This window comes from Amblyomma mixtum, chromosome 1, assembly GCF_055824585.1.
Source record: "Amblyomma mixtum isolate Tamu chromosome 1, ASM5582458v1, whole genome shotgun sequence".
Taxonomy (NCBI): domain Eukaryota; kingdom Metazoa; phylum Arthropoda; class Arachnida; order Ixodida; family Ixodidae; genus Amblyomma; species Amblyomma mixtum.
The window spans coordinates 29,980,200-30,002,014 of NC_143012.1; the positions used below are offsets into that span (position 1 = coordinate 29,980,200).

A 21,815-nucleotide genomic window follows, 5' to 3' on the forward strand; every position below is an offset into this window, starting at 1 on the left:
GCGAAGACTTAATTTCATTGAGAGGACATAGTAGTACACTCTAAAAAAAAGGTAGTTGAGGTTACTACATTTTAGGGTAGTAACGACTGTCACATATATGACTACCTAGGTAGTAACTGTACGTAGTAACTGCAAGGTAGTAACGTTTACTACCTCTCAGTAACTGTACGTAGTAACTGCGAGGTAGTAACATTTACTGCCTCTCGAGAGAAAACACCTTAAGAAATAATCTAATGACTTTTGACATTAGAATCGTATGCATATAAGATAGTAATAGTGCAAAATAAGAGCAAAAAAAAAACTATAGCAAAAACAAAAAAGAAAAAAAAGCCCTGCATTCAGGAGGATTCGAACCGCGGACCTTTGACTTTCTATGCTGAAGTTGTTTCAATCCTGTTTCTGCACTTTCACTCCTACCACGCTAACCACTACGCCACGCCAGCAGACGATAATTTGTTAACTTATGTGCCTTGATATGTGCAGCCACAGTTGTTTCTTGTTCTTTTCATTGCGTGTAAATGTAGCAGCAGCATCTACATTCTCGCACGGGACAACAATGTTGTTGAGAAGGACCTTTCAGTGGCTGATGGCCAATGACATAAGGAAATCTTCTGTGTTAACGAAAAAGCGTCTCTGCTGAGTTTTTATTGTCGAAAGACATGAATACCTGACTTCGTGGTGACTTTCTAATGTGTCACAAGGAGCGCATGAACATGACATCAGAAACTCAACGCCCATTTTTATGCATCTTGTAGTAAACCAGAAGGAAAAATGAGCACAAGTCAGGCACAATAGCTTGGGGTTGGTGAAAAAGTGCAATTAAGAAATCAAACTAAAGAGTGGAACACATACGCGCTGCGTATATTGTATTGAAAACAAAAAACAGCACTGGCAATTTTGTTAGATTTGCTGCCAATTAGGAAACCCTTTACATTATATAAAAACATGGGGCATTGAGTAGCAATGTCACCGGGAATGTTAGTATACGTACATGTGCATATTCCGATCATCCATTTCCAGATCAAGGTAGTAATGGATACTACCAGGGTTATAATGAAGTAGTACAAGTGTAGTAACTGCCAAAAAAACGTAGTAACAGCAGAAGTTACTACCTTGTTACTACTTAATTTTCTTTCGAGTAGTAACAAGGTCGTAGCAACATAGTACATAGGTAGTAGGGGTTAAAAAAAGGTTGTAACAGCAGCCGTTACTACGTTTTCACTACCTTTTTTTCTAAGAGTGTAGCGCTTAAAAAAAAAGGACGACAGGGTAGAGAAAGACAGCACACTAGCGCCTGTGCTGTCTTTCTCTACCCTGTCGTCCTTGTTTTTTAAGCGCTACTACTATGTCCTCTCAATCTAAACACCAACTAGCCCAGCTGTCTGCCTTAAATGCCTTAATTTCATAATTTAATCACTTTTTCTGCACGTATACCCTAGAAGAGGTATCTGCAGCTACATTCTAAGTGGGCTAATTGCAGACTGCGAAATTAAATCTCAGTCAACGACTCCTGGATGTAAAGAATTATTTCAACCCAAACTTCGCATACCACAAACTACTAATGGAGGGTGTATTTTTTCAAAAACACGCATACGCCACAATTCGGCACAACTGAGAGCTCTTTGAGTAAAGTGTTCTGGGTACAACTATGACGGGACCATTGTTGGGTTGCGCTCGAACGCTATCTTTCAAACCGATCTTAGAGCACACAGTTTGGTTCCGAACTAATAGCATGGCTGACTTTTTTACTCTCTGCACTGCAAAGTAAATGGCAAGTTTGCATGACACGTAATGCCCGGCATGTCCTTATCCAGTGGTACGATGTCTGCCCCTCCTCTCTGTCAGCTATTGTTTTTGCGAATTCAATAACGATTCACCTTTCCTCGCACTTTCGAGAATTCAGCGCTTCGGCAAACAGGGGGCGCAGGCGTTGCAACGCGCATGCGCAGTCTCCTCCCGAAAGCGACCGCCCGGGTGCAATGCACGCCAGGCGGTCGTTACGAGGAATGACCTACTCTCCCGTTTCGTCCATTCACGCGTAAACAGGTCCGCGCCAGCCGTTGTGTACAAGCCTACGGAGAGAACCACTGCGCGAGTAAATAGTAAAACGCCGAAACGCATCCACTAAGCGCGCACAAGGACGTGTTTGCTCGTGGATGAGTGATGCATATAGGGCTTCGTCGTATGCGGGAATCATGAGGTCGATATGATTCGCTCGTTTCGTCCTGTCGATTTTTGCGGGCGACAAATGGCCGCACTGTGGTTTTCTCAACGCCAGTGCTAAAAAGAGAAAGAAAAAAAAAAGCTGCACCTCTGCTCGCGTGCTTGTCGGAATACGCGACTTGGATGCGTGCGGAGCGTCAGGCCCACAACGGCGCGTGCAGTCCATCATACTAAAAAGTCATACATAACGTTCTGAAAGCGTTAAATGACCAGGCGCCAAGCCCACACAGTTGGTTTTGTTGCGAAAGCAACACTACGTGAGTCGTCGAGCCATTTCGCGGAGCCGAGGAAAGGCCATACTGCGCATGCGCGAGAAGCAGTGACGTCATACGGCGCACAGCTGGCGCGCCGCCGCCGTCGCTGCGCGGGTGGCTCAGAGGTGCCGCCGCCGCGCTCGCCAGTTGCGCATGCGCAGTAGCGGCGCATAGCTACCATGCCGGAACCGCCGCCGCTGCGCGCGCTCTCCATCGCCTATCTCTCCTCGTTGCTTTCGCATTCCTCCAGGTTTAACCAGAGCTAAACCACTGCCAATTTTTTATCCAGAAACATGCGTTTTTATACATGATGCCCATTCTTTTCTTACGCTCGACGACACATTACTTTCTGAGCATCCGACGAGACCGCGGAACTCGCACCAGCACCCAGGGAATACTCGGTAAAACTACAAAACTATAGAGGCAGAAGAATGCGATATCCCCCACCGCACAAATCTCTCAGCAGAGAGGAAGCTGTCACTTGGAGACAATTACGAACAGGCTCTTTCCCAAACCTACATATACTAAACAAAATGCACCCTACGATATACGCGGACAAATGTCCCTGGTGCGATGAAAAGCCTACTCTATTTCACATCACATGGACCTGCCAAAACATAGACGTGGTCCCCAAAATACAAAACCCGAGTGCGGAGCAATGGGAGACTCTGCTGTCCAGCGACCGCTGTGAAGACCAACAAGGTCTGGTACAGCGAGCTCAACGGGCGGCGGTTGCCAGCGGAGCCCTGGACTGAGGGCAACCGACCACTGATTAGAGGCGGACGACTTCGACAGAGAAGGCTCCTGGGGGTAGAACCAAGACGTCTCTGACGATGCCCCCAAACCGCAGGAATATGCATTAGCGAAAATAAAGTTTTCCCTTCCCTTCGTTCCTTATGCAGATACCATTATTGAGAAAATTTTTCGGGGCTTCGGAGCGCTCTCGATGTCAAATGCCAGCCAGGTGCTTACACATCTATCTGTGGTTCAGTGCACCCGTTTAACTGATTTTATTGTCAGGCGGTTGTATGTTTATCAACTATCTTGAAGTTCACAACTTGAATAGAGGCGTCACGGTAATCTGTGAGCACCCGAATTACGGCCCACATGGAATCTCGTTTTCTGATACATGGACCCAATGAGGAGTTCCGTGAATGGTGAGATTAAAGAGCTCTGCGTGCGAAAACTTGCGGACGATTGACGGCGGGTTTATCTCTGTGCAGCTAACTAGTAAACACGAATCTGAGAGTGCACGATCCTTCGCGTTATCGCCATGTGGTGTCTAACGACCCGAACCTGGACGTGGACTATGAGACACATCGTATAGTGGAGGTCCTCGGAATAAACCACCACATAGATGGCACAGCACACAGGCATAGTTTGTATCCCGCCCGCGAGAAAATTGGGCGGTCGAAGCCCGGATTCAATCTCGCTAACTTGGACTAGAACAGCGATATGCATTAGGCATTGAGCTACCCCGGCGGGGGAGTGGGTTTCTTGAGCTGAGACGGCCTGTGCGGTCAAGGTCCGGTACTAAGGTGATAAACACACTGCTGCCACTTCACTTACTGCGGTCAGCTTATACGGCCATTTTTACTGCTCTCTTGGAGGCTACGAGAGGAGGTACCACACCTAGCATGGGCATGCTGATGGACCTCAGGAGATTCCGGTTTACAATTGGGGGCAGTGAGAGAGTAGCCCAGTACTGAGGACTGCTGTCAAATTGCTGCTTTTTCTTTTTGCCGTCCTAAGGATTGTATAAATTACCGAGTACAAACAGGTCGTTATCTGCCACGAGGCCTATCATGAGTACGTGAGTTATGAAAACAGAGTCGGGGACAAGCACGCACTGGTCTTGCGTGCAAACTCTACCGTTAACTTGTGCCCTGGTTAGTTGACAGCTCTCACTCTGCAATGCCGCATCATCATTGTCATCATCTCTACAAGGAAAACTTTGCGCAAATACTGCGACCAGACTCAGAAAAGAAAACGCAGTCAAGTGCAGTCTCCAGTCGGTTTTCTGTAAAGTTATCATTGCTATGATCGTTCACCATCTTGCCCAACAGCCCAACAGTCTGCGCTGCTGATCAACTTCGTCATCAGTCCCTCTTCATAAGAATGCTCATCCCACATTTAGGAAAAAAATATTCATCACTACAATGATTCACGGCGTTTATACGACACAGAGTTAATGACAATGATCATCATCACAATGATTCACGGCCTTTATACGATGCAGAGTTTATGACAATGCTCATGATCACAATGATTCACGGGCTTTATACCATACAGAGTTCATGACAATGCTCGTCATCACATTGATTTACGGCCTTTATATGATACAGAGTTCATGACTAAGCTCATCATCACAACGATTCACGGCCTTTATACCATACGCAGTTCGTGTCTATATGTGTTTTTCGGCACGAGCCTCAACACAAGCGCTCATATTTGCCCAAAAACATCGGCGTCCATCTCCATACACACTACGGGTCCGAATAGCCGGGCTCGTTTGTGTCATATTTCATGTTTGACGGCTACGAGAGTTTTGTTTCGGGCAAGAAAACATCGATCTATACAGCGGCCGCTACAGCTAGGCGTCCGCATCGATCAGCGCCTGTTCCATATTCCAATGTCCGCAACACTCTGGACACACATGAAAAAGTGACTTCTTTTGCTTACCACTCATCGAACGCTTTCCACCTTTTCTAACCTGCGTCATAGGGTACCGGTCTCCGCCTACGCGTACAGTATGTCATTCCCACGACCGCATATATCAACATCTAAAAGTACTCTCGCTGTTCTCTACATACGTTCTGTACAGCCTCCTTCGGCAAATAAGGACACGATGCTAGGAGTTAAAACAAATACTACGAAGTAAGCGAAAAGGTAGTACATGTACTTATCGTTGTATTTTCGCCCGCTTACTGTCACTTTAGTTGAAGTCTTCCAGATTAATTTGCTCCAAATGAAGGGCGTATCAACACAAGGACAGTGCATGGTCATCGTTACCGACGAGATTCATGCATTCAACGAGATACATGCATAGTGAGTGATATTCCCTCAGTTGGTTCGTTTCGAGCCGCTGCGCGCGACAACGCGAACTGACCGGGGCGTATTTTTCTCCTTATGTTTATGTATGCGGTATTATAACTTTTCTGGGTAAACAGTCTGCCGTTCACTGTTTATGAGTACGTAGAATGAGAGCTGGGAAATATCGCAGTGCCAGTGAATCATAATAATAAACAGAATTGACTCCTGTCTATTTTACTCATTGCCGAGCGCCGCAATTCAGAGAGCAAACCGTAGGCTCTATGAGACAATATCCGGAAAAGGGTTGATTTGTGCCGGTTTATTGATTCAGTTTAACACCGCTCTTAGCGGGTTTATTAGAAATAATGAAAGTGGGTATGTTGAGTCGAATTCAAACGCCTTAACAAAAATTATTTCACAAACGTAGTTTTGCAGGACAGTCTCTCTTTGCTAGAAGGAGTCGACGTCGAAAGTGTAATATGTCGCAAGCTAAAACTCACACGTTCATCTGCCGCCCAAAAGTAAAGCGCACTGTTTGGCTTGAACCCGAAGTTCCGTATCGAAGGTGAGCTCTATGAAATGTAACGCCTGTGATCACGTAGTGAAGGTGAGTACGGAAGAAAGTCCACGAGTGGAATAGGAAAGTGGCTTGCTTTACATCTACCACCGACTCTTCTTAGCTGCGTAGGTCAGAGAGAGAGAAGGAAGGAAGTTTTTATTCAAAACCAAATGTCGCCTCTCTGCAAACACACCACACCGCCTGCGCCATTGATAGCTCCCAGTTGCAAACAGAGTGTAGTAGTTGTGTTTTCTTATGTGAGAACGCAGACTTTAGCGCCCCCTAACGCCTCTACTATAGCGACAGCTGCTAAGGACAATTAATGTCTTAGTGCCGGCTAGTTGGTAGCTTTAAGTAATGTGCGCATCAAAAGGAAAAAAGACGACGGTGAGCGAAGGAACGCAACCGACATGGTTGTACCAGTAGCTTCTGCCCAAGGTACCCCTTCACCAAAAGTAACCCAGCAGCAGGATTTTGCTTCTTAACCCTATAACAGAGACCTTACGGCACCCCTAAAGACCGAAAGATGCCAAAACGTGAGCACAGCGGTTCACCTTACTTTACAAAGATTCGGAGCTTAAGGGCTGCCATGAGTGCTTCGCTACGCGGCTAAGAAACGAACCACCATTGCTCGGTTACTTTTGGCAAAGACTGCACGTATGTTCTAAATGACAAAAAATTACTCTTCTCTCAACTGCGTCGGCGTCATAGCATGTCGTCACGAAAAACTAATGTGCTCCCCTGCTGACATGTAAAATTTAATGCCGATTAGACGAATAGTACTACAACTGGATGCCTGAGGTGGCACGGTGAATCTTGAGCCGGTATGGTTGCGCAAGATTCACCGAGCCACCTTATCTATGTGTGCACACTGTGACATTGTGGGTGAAGTAAACCAATTCGTTTTAGCGTGCCCGCGTTTTTGTGCCGAGCGTGAGACACTCCTGGAAAACCTCCTGGAAAACCTCCTGGAAAACACTCCTGGAAAACTCCTGGAGACAGAACCAAATATATAGCCAACCCTGATTACGTGTCTTTACGTAGAGATAATTCACTTAAAGTTAAAGAATACAGGTGCCGGACTGACCTTTTTAAAATGTCTTTTTTCCCCAAAACGGTTTCGGAATGGAACAAGCTGCCTGAGGAAGTAGTGTCCATATTATCAAATGATTCATTTTCTTCCATGCTGTGACATTTTTTTGTGCATAATAATTCCGTGTTCTTTCTATCTCATTGTTATCTTTTTTTTTGTAACCACCTGCACGCGGTGGCATTTGTGTACTTTTTCTTCTACCCCCCCACTGTAATGCCAGCCAATGGCGCTGTGGGTATGATGATAAATAAATAAATAATAAATAAAACGTTCCCATGGACGACGTCTCCCGAATTGAGCGGCTATTAGTGCCACGATCACTAATAAAGTTTTTCTGGGACACTTGGCCTTATGGAACAGATGCAAGCACTTAAATCATTCACTTAGGCGGAGCGATTGCAGACAGGCCACTAACCCCGCCTGTACATTTACACCCCCATTACTACCCCTCCTTCAGGTCACAATAGGCAGTGCGGACTCGTTCTGCCGACTACGAGGACGATGCCGACAAACACGCTTTTTCCGGGAACGTTCGCATTAACAGCTAGCGGTGTAATAACGCAGTTAAATGCTGTAAAAATTAAGGGGACACTTAAGCATCGTCGACGCTTATTGACAACTTTTTTCTTAATTAGTACCTCTATTTAATTGCGCATATTCATTTGCATACATCAGTAGGCGTACAAGACCAAGTGATGCACTACAGGACGCACAAGGCCTCCATTTAAACAACCTTTAACCTATAGCGTATACTAGACTCACAAACCAAGGGTCACGGGTTCGTTTCCCAACTAACTATCCTCACTTTATGCTCAGCGTAATTTGTTTCATTTACAACATTCCATATAATAGTGACATTTGAGCCATGCTGCGGCCTCGCGATCACAATTTAACAATTCTCATTCCACAGCTCAGCACGTGACGTCACGACCTTTTCGATCGAGATTTTGTCGACATCCCAACGCCAATGCCGAAGACAGCGATTACGGAAGTTTCTCTTCTGAACGGGAGCTTAACGCTGGCGCGTAAATGTCGTTCCGTTGAGTCCCGGGGCAGCGGTGTGACCAGCCTAGTCATGCGATCACGGCGACTCTGTCACGTATAAGACCTGGAGTCGGTGCTCCTGCGGTGAGGTGGCAAAAGGGGGTGGTAGAGCTCGAAGTACAGCTAAAGGTTTTCTAGTCTTTTTTGTATTTTTTTAACTGTCACCTCTTTGCTTCCTTGAATGCCAGCCCTACATGAATCATAGCGCTTGATTATTCTACGCAGATTCCACACTTATCTTCATTCCTACGTTTACAATAGCCTACAGAAAATTGTGCTTGTGAGCCTCATTTTCTTTCTGCATTTCCCGTCGCCTCTCGCTTTCTCTCGTTTTCTTTATTTCCCTCCACCGCCATTTCTTTCCCATCTCGTTCACTCTCGCTCACTTTCGTCGCCTCTGTTTCTCTATCTACCCTCGTTGCTCCTCCTTTTCCTCGTTTCTCAAAATCTCTCGTGCTCTCTATTTCCCCGCATTTCCCTTTTTCTTCCTTCAATATTCGCTCTCTCCTTTTACACTCTCTCTCTTTCTCTTTCTCAGCGACGTTTCCACCAATACTGGGGCGGCTGCAACGCAGTTATTGACCGGGTCGCTGCTCCTTCGTACCGCGCGCCAGCGAAATTGAGTCCGAGATTCTTTAATAAGCGAACCGCGGCTCCCGGCGTGCGTGCATACGGGTTTGGAACCCAGGGTGACCTGTTTTGCTGCTCGGCCGTTCGCAGGGCCGTGCGCTTGTCCAAGCAAAAGAAGCGGGCCGTGCTGCCGTCGCGTGCACAACGCAAACGCATCGACCTCGAGTGGTCGATGGCGTTTGACAGCAAGCGAATAGCGACCGCCGCCTCGCAAGCAAAACTGGGGCACGATGCTGTGAGGCGGCTGCCCTGTATGGCGTGAAATATGCGCACCATTGTTGTTCGGCTGCTGCGCACGACAATAAGGCAATGCGGCGAAGAGCACCTTAGGTGACGGCCATGCATCATGGCGCAATAAGGCACTGAAGACCAAACAACACCCCCCCCCCCCCCCCCTCCCGGCCCTTCTCAGTTTTGAAGACTTCAGCGCACTTGTAGGCAAAAGAAACAAACAGGAAAGTGCTGTCTTTCTTGCGTATTTGGCCACGCTTTCGGTGCATGGTGTATTCAAATATGAAAAATCTCGACCTAGGTCAGATCTCCGTGCTGTTCAGTGCATCCCCCTCAACCCAACTCCTATGAAAGGACCGAAACATTTGTTCCACCGGAAGCTATGATTGTTTTGAACGAAGCACGGGTGGTCACAATACAGCCGACGAACCAGAAAGCCACTTGCGTAATCTGGGTGGCATCACTTGCATAAATTTCATTTACTGTCCCCGCTTGTCGTAGGGTTTCAAACCTTGGCATTTAAATGGACATATTTTGCCTCTTCTCGAAGGCATCCGCTACCCTCCTAAGTGGATCTCGCGAAGGAGGATCACCGACGGAGGAAGGCGGGATTGAAAGAAGAAGGAGGGAACAAATGTAGTGAAGGACTGCGGAATAATTTCGGCTACCTGGGGTTCTTTAACGTGCACTGAAATCGAACAGCACACGAATGTCTTGTTTATAACGGCTTCCGTTTTCATTAAGATGACATGAACTTATGATAGAGTGTCACCACTGAACCGTCCATTTCTAACTGGGTGTAATAAGCTTTAAAAAATAAATTCCAAATGCATAACTTACGCCTTCCCGCTGCCCCTTAGTATATCAGGCTTTCTGTATAAACAGGGAAGAATTAAATGAAAAATTTCTCCAACAAAAACTTAGCAAAAAATTAATATAGCCAAATCTTTCACTGCTCAAAAAGCACGCTCATCTCATTCACGGTTTATCGGGTCAATTTCAATTTCGGAAGTAACGATTTCCGGCTCCTTTCTGCGCCTTAGTATCAAGCCCTCTCAGCAAGTCTGTATATGCTAAGCTTTTACTCATGCACTAAACCTTATGCAAAGTCACGGGGTTTTTTATAGTTGGCCTGACTCTTAGGGCTCGTGAGATTGTGGTTCCGATCAAATAGCGGTCACGGGGCCAGCAGTCTTGAATGCCGAGGAATCCGTGACTGGCGGAAGGAAGGAAGGAAGGAAGGAAGGAAGGAAGGAAGGAAGGAAGGAAGGAAGGAAGGAAGGAAGGAAGGAAGGAAGGAAGGAAGGAAGGAAGGAAGGAAGGAAGGAAGGAAGGAAGGAAGGAAGGAAGGAAGGAAGGAAGGAAGGAAGGAAGGAAGGAAGGAAGGAAGGAAGGAAGGAAGGAAGGAAGGAAGGAAGGAAGGAAGGAAGGAAGGAAGGAAGGAAGGAAGGAAGGAATGTTTGGTTTAAGAGGTTTAACGTCCCAAAGCGACTCAGGCTATGAGGGACGCCGTAGTGAAGGGCTCTGGAAAGTTCGACCACCCGAGGTTCTTTAACGTGCGCTGACATCGTACAGCACACAGCCCCCTAGAATTTTGCTTCCAGAGAAATTATAGGGAAGGAAGGAAGGAAGGAAGGAAGGAAGGAAGGAAGGAAGGAAGGAAGGAAGGAAGGAAGGAAGGAAGGAAGGAAGGAAGACAGAAAGACAGAAAGGAAGAAAGGGAGAAAGAAGGAAGGAAAGAAAGAAAGAAGGAAGGAAGGAAAGAAAGAAAGAAAGAAAGAAAGGAAAGAAAGAAAGAAAGAAAGAAAGGAGGAAGGAAGGAAGGAAGGAAGGAAGGAGGAAAGACAGAAAGAAAGAAAGAGAGAAAGAAAGAAGGAAGGAAGGAAAGAAAGAAAGAAAGAAAGAAGGAAGGAAGGAAGGAAGGAAGGAAGGAAAGAAAGAAAGTAAGGAAGAAAGAAAGAAAGAAAGAAGGAAAGAAAGAAAGAAAGAAAGAAAGAAAAGGAAACAAAGAAGGAAAGAAAGAAGAATGAATGAATGAATCAACCAATCAAGGCGGAAAGCTGGGCTAGTTGGTGTGTCATCATTAATTAAAAGACTAGCGCATAAAACTAGGACACAGACATCCTGTCACAGACACAGACAGACTTCCTGTCTCCTTCTATATCTGTGTCCTAATTTTATGCGGTAGTCTTTTAATTAATGAATGAATCAATCAGTCAATCAATGAGTCAGTCAGTCAATCAATGAATCAATTAAAGAATCAATCAATCAATCAATCAACCAACGAATGCGCATTACCTCCACTTTCATCTCTGTTAATTAATGCAAACAGCGCAAATTCGCTCCCAACCGTTTCTCATTTGGGGCGCTCGCACAGGCGTGGCTCGAGACCGCCGATGCGAGTTTACATTTGCATATGTACATGCATGAACTCGAAATGTCTCACAAAGATGGGAAGTTGTAAGGCAAAAGTATGCACCGCGGTACAGCAGACCCAGGCGCTTTACCTTTCGCTGCAGAGGCAGGGGAAGTAAGTTTTCTATGCGCGACAATATCTCCTTTAGTTTTGCATAAATATGCGGTGTACCTTTCAGTGCTTGCTTTCTGATTACGAATGCATTTAGTCAAGGCCGCAGTTTTTTTCGACCTCTCCTGCTTCTACTGTGTTCAGTCCACAATATGTGATCGACAAAAAAAATGTCTTGAATGGTGAGGGGAAGAGTGTTTGAACTTTCAGATGCGACACCATGCGGCGCCACAATCACATCAGCTTCGGTGGTCGATGGCGTCGCATCTATCTTCATTAGAACACTGTGTCCATTCCTGATATACGTAATACCACTTCCCTGTCGCATTTGAAGCATTAAAATAATAAATAAATAAATGAACGACGCCTAATCGCATTCGGTTCACGCGCAACTGAATTCGGTGTGTCTCATAAATTAGGGTTAACTAATTTCCGTACTTGCCATTTGCAGCGGCCGCTGGGATTTCGATGAAGGTAGACAAACCCTAAGATATCGAAATTACAACGAATGAAGGAATGCACGAATGAATGAATGAATGAATGAATGAATGAATGAATGAATGAATGAATGAATGAATGAATGAATGAATGAATGAATGAGGAAGGCGTCCACGCTGGAGCGACCCACTGCTGCTGTGAGAACAATGCATCCAGTGGAGCAAGACGGGTTCGAAAAGCATAACCGGAACGGAGACGCTTAAAAAAAATAAAATGAGATAAGCATTACGCCAGCCGAGTGCATGGATTTCAGAGCACGTGTGTCGCAATGGCGGGAGAGGAGGATGATAGATAGAGAGAGCCGTTTCCGCGGAAGCGACAGCCACGGCGGCAACAGCGGTGCTGGCGGCGTATAGGCCTTGGACGCCGTTCGGCGTCCCGGCATCGATTGAGGCGCGCAGGCGGCTGACCTTCACTTGTCGGACATTTTCGACGCGCATAGTAATTCCCCACGAGGGCCGGGCTCCTAGCCGACTGACCGCTCGCGGGCTGTCGCACTTCTCGTGTAAGGCACGCTGCGATGGCTGTATTGATGAGGACAGTGCCGAAAGAGCCGTATCGTTTTCTTTGACGCTGACCATAACTGGAAGAGTCAACTGTGCCGGATAGAGTTATGTTAGCAGCGCACTGAATTATGCTCCGTGCGAATGCCGATGGCTGCGCCGCCTACCGGCAAGACCGCGAAGCGTAGGCGGGATGCGTCTGCCGTACACTCCGTTCGGTTCAGTGCATTTTCGCAATGAGCTCGTATTTGGATGGCTTACGTTGTGTGAAAAATGGATTAGATTGCCATTCCTTCAATAAAGGTTTCAACCAATCGCCAATCTAGGTTCACGTATGCCTTCAGTGATTTTAAGGAACTAACACTTGCACGATTGGCTCCTGAATGCTTTTACAAGTGTTGACAGCGACACCGGAGGACCGTGGCTGTTCGACGTGGAAAGTAAAGATTTTCGTGCTCAATTTTAATGCAGCAGTGTTCATGGATTTTCCTGTATTTTTGTCACTGCCCACCTTTAGTGATCGTTTTCATGTTTGAGCAGAATCGCCTCGTTTGCGGTTCTCAAGGTGCAGATCAAACATGCGCTCTGTTGGCAAATGCGACAGGTCGGCCGCCTTTAGACGTATAAACGTGCTTTTAAAAGATCGACATCCATGCGTGAAATCCAGTTGGAGGATGCAAAGGCAATTTTTGTGTGGTTCACTGTTGCTGGACGCTTAACCGCCAAATAATTTGTAATTGCATTTCTGCTCTGTGCACTTTCGGTTTGGTTTCAACAATTGACTGATGGCTTTGACATGTAAGCTGGGTTTCGGTCACGTGAGGCATGAAACTGCAATATAATCGCTGATACATGGTTATAATTAACGGCAACGCTTAAGACAGCCGGCTTCAAGAGCGGAAATGACTAGTAATCATATTGACATCCTTTCTCATGCTTCTCGAAACCTGAAAACACCTCACATGTCGCAGCTATCTTTCGGTTGATGAAACCGAAACAGCATGAGAGAGAGAATTCAATTATAAATTATTTAGTGGTGGTAGGCGAATCCCACGCCGTGATAGAGGCATTCTAATGTCGTAGCCATCATTACAGAAGAGAAAACATGAAACTAAAATGAGGTCTCACAAGTTCTTTAGAAGAATGTCCCATACAAATCCATGTACCTGAGCCTCTCACGGAACTAGTCGCACTTAATGCAGCCTGTGCCTTTAAGGTTATTAATGAACTTTTGCTTCATCTATATGCATGTTGATAATCATCTACACTGGCCCCACTGTTTAATGCGCTAGTAGCAGTAGTCGTTTATTATTGCGTAAAAAATACAAAAAAGGAACGAAAAGATGTTGCCAGCAGTGGAAATTTCTACCAAATATCTTAAGCACCCGAGCTGAAATTTAAATTTGGTTTTTGAGGATAATAAATCATGCAGTATCTGTCTCACATCTCGGCGGACACTAGAACCATGCCGTAAGGGAAGAGATAAAAGAGGAAGTGCGCCAAGAAACGAAGAAAGAGGCACCGTAGTGGAGGTCTCCGGAATAATTTCGACCACCTGGGGATCTTTAACATGCACTGACGTCGCATAGCACCCGGCGCCTTTGGCGTTTTGCCTGCATCGAAACGCGGCCGCCGTGGACGCGTTCGAACCCCGGAACTCCGGCTCAGTAGCCGAGCGTCCTAACCTGAGTTGCGGCATGCGGAAATAAAGGGACAGGAAGAAGATAGCCAGGAAAAGTACAGAGGGGGTCGATAGCGAGAAAGAACAGGGAATACCTTTACGGAATATTCACAATATTTGCGGAAATATAAAAATCGTGAACAAGTTGAAACGTGAAAAACGGGAAAAGGCCCTGCCCTCGTGATGCCATCCCAACCTTCCCACGGTTGCATGTGGCAACCGCCCCACAAGGTTGTGAGCGAATCGCCCACCGTGGCAGGTGGGGATTAAACTGATGATTGGAAGAGAGAAGTCACGTGAACTTGTTACGTCATGACAAAGTGCCCACGGGAGTAGGTGGCAACTGGCCCACCGGATTGAGAGGTCACGAGATCTTATAACCTCATCTACTGATTAAGCCGTGTGATCGAAGTGCCCCGGTTGAGCGCTATTGAGTGTATCAATAGCAACCCCGAAACGCATAAAAAAAATGAGACAAACACCGAAGTAGCAACAATGATTATCTGTAATGCTACCGAATTCCACTCTTAAGGTGCGTTAAGTGTCATCCAAGTTTGTTTGTTTTTGTTCAGCAGATTTGTTCATGCTAATTTCAGCATCGCCATAGTTTCACCAGAAGGGGGACCACTCCACAGAACGTGCCATTCCATTTCTAGTGCAATGGTTTTCTGCGCATCATCAGAGATGAATGCCATCGTATTGACCTAGCATTAAGCCCTATCAACGTTAGTACTAAGGTTAGTTAGTGGCATCTCATATCGGTACGAAATATAAAAACGGTTACCATGGTACTCATTGCCATACAGCTGACCAATGTCGTGATGACTGAACATGTAAGACAAAGTTGTATCCCTTTTTATTGCGCTTCAGTATTAATCTCTCTCTTTCAATCACATTCAAGCTCTTGCTTGTACGATATCATTTATTCAGTGTTATTCAATGCCGCCATGTGAGTTTTCTGTAATGTGAAATTAAGCGTGACAGCTTACTGACACTTCGGTTTCCCTTGACTAGTGAAGGGCCAAACTACTTAGGTCGCAAAGCCCTCCTGCTGTTACTATATGCTGTCTATAAAAGCTTTCTTCTTATTACCGTACTAATGAATGGGTTTAAACACGGCCCCTATGTAAACGGTTCATTGATGGTGGTAAAAAAAAAAACACAAAAGAACTAAGTCCGTAAGTGCCCAGACGATCTAAGATAGGAACGGCTACTAATAATGATTACCAATAATTAAAAGATAGCAGTCAATTTAATGACTGTGGGCAGCTTATACAAAGTGTCCGAAGACCGCTTATTTCAAATACACAAACGTAAACAGTCCATGGGCTTATGCAGACTGCCTGGAAATATTTGCACGGATGTGCCTTGGCTTCTTGCATTCTTTAAGCGCAGAACTGTAACTACTACCCTTACAAAAATTTCTCTAGGCAGTCTATAAACTGTCCATACCGTTTTGTCTATAGGGTATATAGACTTTCTATAGACAAATCACACAGACTAGTCAATAGGAAATAGGAATCGCATAGACATTGTATAGATATGCCCATAAACTTTTAGCAGAATTTTTTTATAGACAGTCTATAAATGACAAACTCACAGAAGGAAATATCTATAGGAAGGCAATATAGTCTATAAGAAGTCCACCGACAGCATATAGACCATTCTCATAAGAGCGCGCCTTCCTTTGCTCGCTACCGTTTTAAGCAGATGGAACGCGCAACGAAGATTAGCGGGACACAAGTCCTGTCCATCGCCGCGACCGAAAGAGCGGCTGACGCCGGCGTGGCAGTGTAGGGCGCTGAACCAGTCGCAGTGCCTGTAGCTGCCGCCCCCTGGGCCGCTTCGCACCGCTGACTGCGGCAGTGGCCGCTTCGACGCACGTGCCGCTCATGCCAACGACATCGAGTACCGGAAGACGTAAACTGCTCACCCACCTACTCCCTTTCACTTTCTCACGAAGCCCTATCCGCACCAGAGGGAGCCGTGGGAGCAACAGATATACAGCTCCTCGTGTTAATATCTGCGATCACAGCATCACTGTGTTGAAATGAGAAGTACTAGTCACCATCACTAAGGGCGCAGACACCGATGCCCTATCCCAGAAATCTCCGCTTACTCTGGGGGAAAGTTGACATGGAAGTGAGGAGAGGGATTAATCAGGCAGGCGGGTTGGTACACGTAGATGGAAACGACTGAACAGACCTAACAGATCTGTCTGTTCTTCTCTTCTGTCCCGTGTGTTAGAGCTGTTCTGTCGTTTCCATCAACGTGGTAGTGGTGGAGAGAAAGTGATTTCTGGGATAGGGCTTCGTGCTGCCGTGTCTCCGAAAATGGTCGTGACCACTGTTCTCCGACGGCACGTTCTTTCTCCCTCGGTACCCACCAGTCCCGGTCTATAGTCGGATACATCTCAAGTATGCAGTGAAGCTCCCGAACAGAATTCCTCCCCGAAGTAAAGTAGATGGTTGTTAAAGATTTTCATGTCACCTAAACGAGACTCTAATCACGAGATGAAATTAAAAGCTCGAGTACTTGGATGCCTCTGGCCTGTTTTGCAGTTAAGCGTTAAAAAGATGATCTTGTTCACTGTTGTAATTGGTCAGCAGAGTAAGACAGGACGCCGCGGACCGTGACAAGTGTTACCAAATACTGTTTTTTTTTTCAGCTGCATTCTAATCTATATTAAAGGTTTTCCACCGCCACCAAAATTGTTATCCATCCTCTTATCCGCTACAGACCGCTGGATTATGTCTGTTCATTACGTGTCATTCCCCGCAAAAAAACAATTCCTTCCGCTCAATTTGAAATGGGATATCATTAATTCAGCCTCTTAATGCAGCCCACAAATTTCTGTATCTAAGCGTCGAGGCTACTGTATTCATTTTATTCGTTGGTTCAGTGGCTCTTAGCCAGACTTCTTCATTAGCCTCCAGATTCTAGCCCCGCAGGAAGTACTTGCTTGATTCATTTTTACATATTTAAAATAAATGAATTAATAAAGAAATAACGATAGTTTGTGAGGTATAGTTATGTAAGTTTGCAGTCAGTAATATAACTGGAGTATTATTACTCAGACTCGATATCACCATCGTTATGGACTACTATATTAGCATTATGCCGCGTTTCTTATTCGCTTGAGGTCCCGAGGCATTGCATGTACGGGCGTTTTCCTTCGATCTGATTTCATTTCATTTGCAAGCGTATCAGTGCAAATGTTTTAGGGATCATCTTTCCGAAAACAAAATCTTCGTGGTGTTATCGCACATCTGCAGATCCACAATCCCCCCCCCCCTCCCCCCCCGCCATCACACTATGTTCATTGTAAGATTTTCCTAACTTATTCTTCAGCCGCCGCGGTGGCTCAGCGGCTATGGTGCTCGGCTGCTGGCCCAAAAGACGCGGGTTCGATCCCGGCCGCAGCGGCTAGAATTTCTTTGGAGGAGAAATTCTAGAGGCCCGTGTACTGTGCGATGTCAGTGCACGTTAAAGAACCCCAGGTGGTCGAAATTTCCGGAGCCCTCCACTACGGCGTCTCTCATAGCCTTAGTCGCTTTGGGACGTTAAACCCCATAAACCATAAACCATAACTTATTCTTCAGTAACAAGGGGAAGTTCTAAATTCTCGGCACCCCAGTTTCACTATTATTTGGATGCTGTACTAATCTGCATCGAACTAAATGACTACTATAAATATATTTTCGAAATTGCTAATGAAATTGCTTTCTTTGCCTACTACTGTGTACAGGAACTGCCAAAGTATCGCGGAGCACGATTCAGTGTTTGAAAATTTCTCACTCGTTTTTTAAAGAAGGTATGATGGTTTCTTGGGTTCAGACGGGAGCACACCGGCGGCATTTGCTAACATTTTGTTTAATGAAGTTCCTAATATTTGCTAGGTAACGCATGACAAGATTTTGGTCGCTGAAGTGTGCTCTGTAATAATGTGGCTGGAACCATACAGCCAGGCCGTGGAATGAAGAGCCAAGATCCATATGTCGTACTTTGCAATGTCGCAGAATACATGTATCTCGCAGAAACATGAATAAGTCTACATGTACTCTTCATATGACAGTACACAGGTAAAACATTTTGGTTTCTACACGGATGCCGTTCGCGTTTCATTCCAGCGGGACTGTACATCTGGTTTCGGCTGATATAAAATTTCCTGCCATCTGCTTTTAGGCTTTGTTCATGTTTTTCTTTACTCTTTTATCACTCTATGTCGCTTTCCATCTACTCATTCATTTTGACAGTTCGACTAGCTTTAACTTCTCTGTGAGCATCGAGGAGTTCTATCTCTGGCATTCTTCAATAGGACCCGTCATTTCTTGGGACAGTTTGCCGGTACTGTGCCTAGCTGCCCCACCACCTAGGGTCAGTCCTCACTCCGTAGTTATTCTGATAAGGTTGCTCTATTATCCCCTCGTCACGCCCTCCTTTCCGTGTTCTCTACGTTTCTATGCAAACCTGTTAACTGCTCCTACAAATGCATTCATTACCATGGCGCGTATCTGTCATCGCTACTTAGCCTAGATTTACACTCGATCCCATTAATTACAGCGCCTTACTAACGGCCGCATACCACTGCTGCTACTTTAGACTCTTCTAAATTAGTCCTCATTTCTTATTACGTCATGCAGGTAAAGAACTTTCGCGCTCTATGTTGTTACAGTCTGTCCGCTCAGGTCCTCAGCCACTCGCTACAAGTCGCCCCCCGACTTTCTTAGTGCGACGCTATCGTCAGCAAATTGGTGGTCGCAAATATTTTCGCATTTAACTTGCATACCTAATCCTGCATGCCCTACGTTGTGGGCAGTGAAGAGCAAAGGATTCTACTTCCGTTCCTGCCGCATTTGCTGAATGCTATTACTCATTCATATTTTAATGCGCTGCTACGGCTTCATAGTTGAAAGGACACCGAGGACAAAATGAAGTTTGCCTATATTTATAGATAACTGTTTTATAACGATAAGGACGCAGGCTTCACTGCAAACGGAGCATTTGTAAGTGAAAAAAAGTAGAAAAAATGCAATATAGGAGTCGCCATCATCGGTAGATTTCAAAAGTCGACCTCCGTGCGTCGACAGTTTCTTGTGTGAATCCTAACTGCCATTTTCTTATATGGCCATTTACTTCAAAACGCTGATCACGGAGTCCTTTTCGGTGTAGAAGTCACGAGTTTGAATCAAGTAGAGGGAAAATTTTATAATTCAGTTCTGACAGCGTTAAATCTGTCTTTTGTTGCCGGAGAAACCGCAAAATACCCAGAAAGAGGCAAAGAATCGCTTTTTTATTACAAAAATTTGCTGCACTTGTTCGCACTCTTCCTTTAAACCTATTTAAAGAAGGGTTTTATAGAATTTTATAAATAAGTGAGAACGCAATTTCTCCTTATACCCCAGCCGTAGAAGCATATGCGTTTTGTTACCTCGATTTAAGTAGTCACTTGATCTTCAATGAACCCATATACGATCCGTTTCTCGATAATGGCGCCATCTAAGCTTTTTGGTTGTTGCAGTCTACGGCGAAGCTGAGGGTGCATATACTAAACAAGAAGGCACCGACACAACTAAGCGCGGTGCTTGGCTGTGTTGAGCCCTTCGTGTTACAAGTTTACTAGTAGTGGTACGCTGTCGCTAAAAAGCAAGATCCATTTCTCCTCTGAAAAAAAAAATTCGGGCGCTTAGATGCTCACTACGAAATGGTGCGCAAAGTCATTCGGCGCACATCCCATTTAGAGCAAAGCGTTGGCGCATACGCTGTCGCGTAACACTCTGGCGGACGCAGCCCCGATGAAAATGTATGGTTAGGATAGTAACACGCGCGGTTAGGAACCACATCTTGTTTTAAGAAATGATTGAAGGGCGTATAATAAAGACGAGAACAATAGAAGCACAGTACGGGCCACGCATGCAGCCCGTAACGTGTTAATGTGTCCAGGACTGACTTGCCTATGGATCTACATTAATTCGCCACACTGATGGTCCAACGCGTCCAAAGCGTTCGACAACGTGGCGTGGGTTTCAGTGAAAGGAGTGATAACCCACCACGCAAAACTTGCAGTCGCGCGGTTGCGGTCAATTCGATGCTAATGAAAAGCGTAACATTCAGTTCAACTTGGCATCAACACGTTCTCTTCTATTAACGCAATTGTCGGAATGAAACTGCATGCATATATATCATCACAAAAATTACCGCAGGTGTCCAATACTATGTTTTCATATGAAAGTAAGAGTCGCGGCGAGATGTCATGCAGCGAAAATTGTTCCATAATTCCTCTTACGGACGTTCAGTGCGGTATAGTTAAGAGAAACTGGGTCTTCGAGCGAGAAATCATGACGTGTGCGCATCGCAGACATTCTGCGGTGTCACAACCTAAACAGAAGCGAAGTCTTCCAAGCAGCCGAATTATTGTACGTACAGGGTCCGTCAAAAGTTCCCAGGCCACAGGGTCTGCTTTCAAGCGGCGTATACTGCCACTTACGATAGCATCCAAGACATCAAGGTTCTCAGAGGTGAGAATAGTACTTCTACTATCTTCTACAGAGATTTTTGGCTCCAGGGGTGTCGTTGCTGCCCAACTATAGCGCTCTAAAGCAGACCCTGTGGCCTGGGAACTTTTGGACGACCCTGTACATCCAATCTGATAACTGTCTACCCCGCCTTTGCTTGAAGCAGTATGTCATGCCGGACTTTCAATGCAAGCGATCTCTGCATTTTTCGATCCCTCACAAATATATGCTCCACCATCCGTGACAATCGTTAAGGGAAAAAGAAGATGTTCTGAATAACTGAGGAGTACCGGGACGCGGCCGCATAGCCATACATGAACAGCCTTCTGCAATCCTTCATCCAGGGACACTTTTACCGTAATGTTACCGCTGCCTGAAGCTATTTGACAACGGAAATAGTTAACCGCACGACGCGCACTGGACACTGTCAGTCACGATACGTAGTGACGACAGCCTTCGGTAGGAGACACAGTGGCTAGCGCGCCGATACACGACGATCTCGCAACAGCTGTACGTATACGCGACTGGTATAGTGACGCTCCTACTATATACGTACCTGATTGCACGTCTCGGGGTACACAGGTTCACTCGAAGCAAGGAAAGCTCGTTGTCCCAGTGTCACAGTTCACTCGCACGCCACTGCCCGTCTCCACACACCATCAGTAAAACAACGCGGCGGCACGAACTCGGGACTGAGAGCTCAGTCGGCCCACCGGCCATGGGCGCGATAGGGCGACTCGGGAGAGCCGGCGGGGGTGCACACCGTGGATACGCGTCAACAAGAGTCGCGTTGCTACGGGAGCTGAGACCGCTCCTGGCGGCGGAACTCTTCCCCCCCCCCTCTCTCTCTCTCGGGCACAGGTTGAGACTTATGTGAGAGCGCGATCTTCAAATCAACACACGGAGCTGCGACCGGATGCGGGACGATGGGAATAAACACTTCAAAAAGCAAATGACCACCTAATTCAATTACGTGTAGGAAATACGATAGCATTGGAATCTGTCGATGCCTTGGTCTGAAGTG

General features: G+C 46.0%; 1 protein-coding gene across 1 annotated transcript in view; it reads right to left on the minus strand.

Annotated features, from left to right (window-relative positions):
• The window catches only part of LOC149365926 (osmotic avoidance abnormal protein 3-like), a 57,357-nt gene extending 35,858 nt beyond the window's left edge, over positions 1 to 21,499 (minus strand). The window contains exon 1 of the mRNA XM_089547325.1: positions 21,348 to 21,499. The gene's annotated coding sequence lies outside the window, so the exon portion shown is untranslated. The remainder of the gene's footprint in view (positions 1 to 21,347) is intronic.
• Between the last annotated feature and the right edge of the window lie 316 nt (positions 21,500 to 21,815).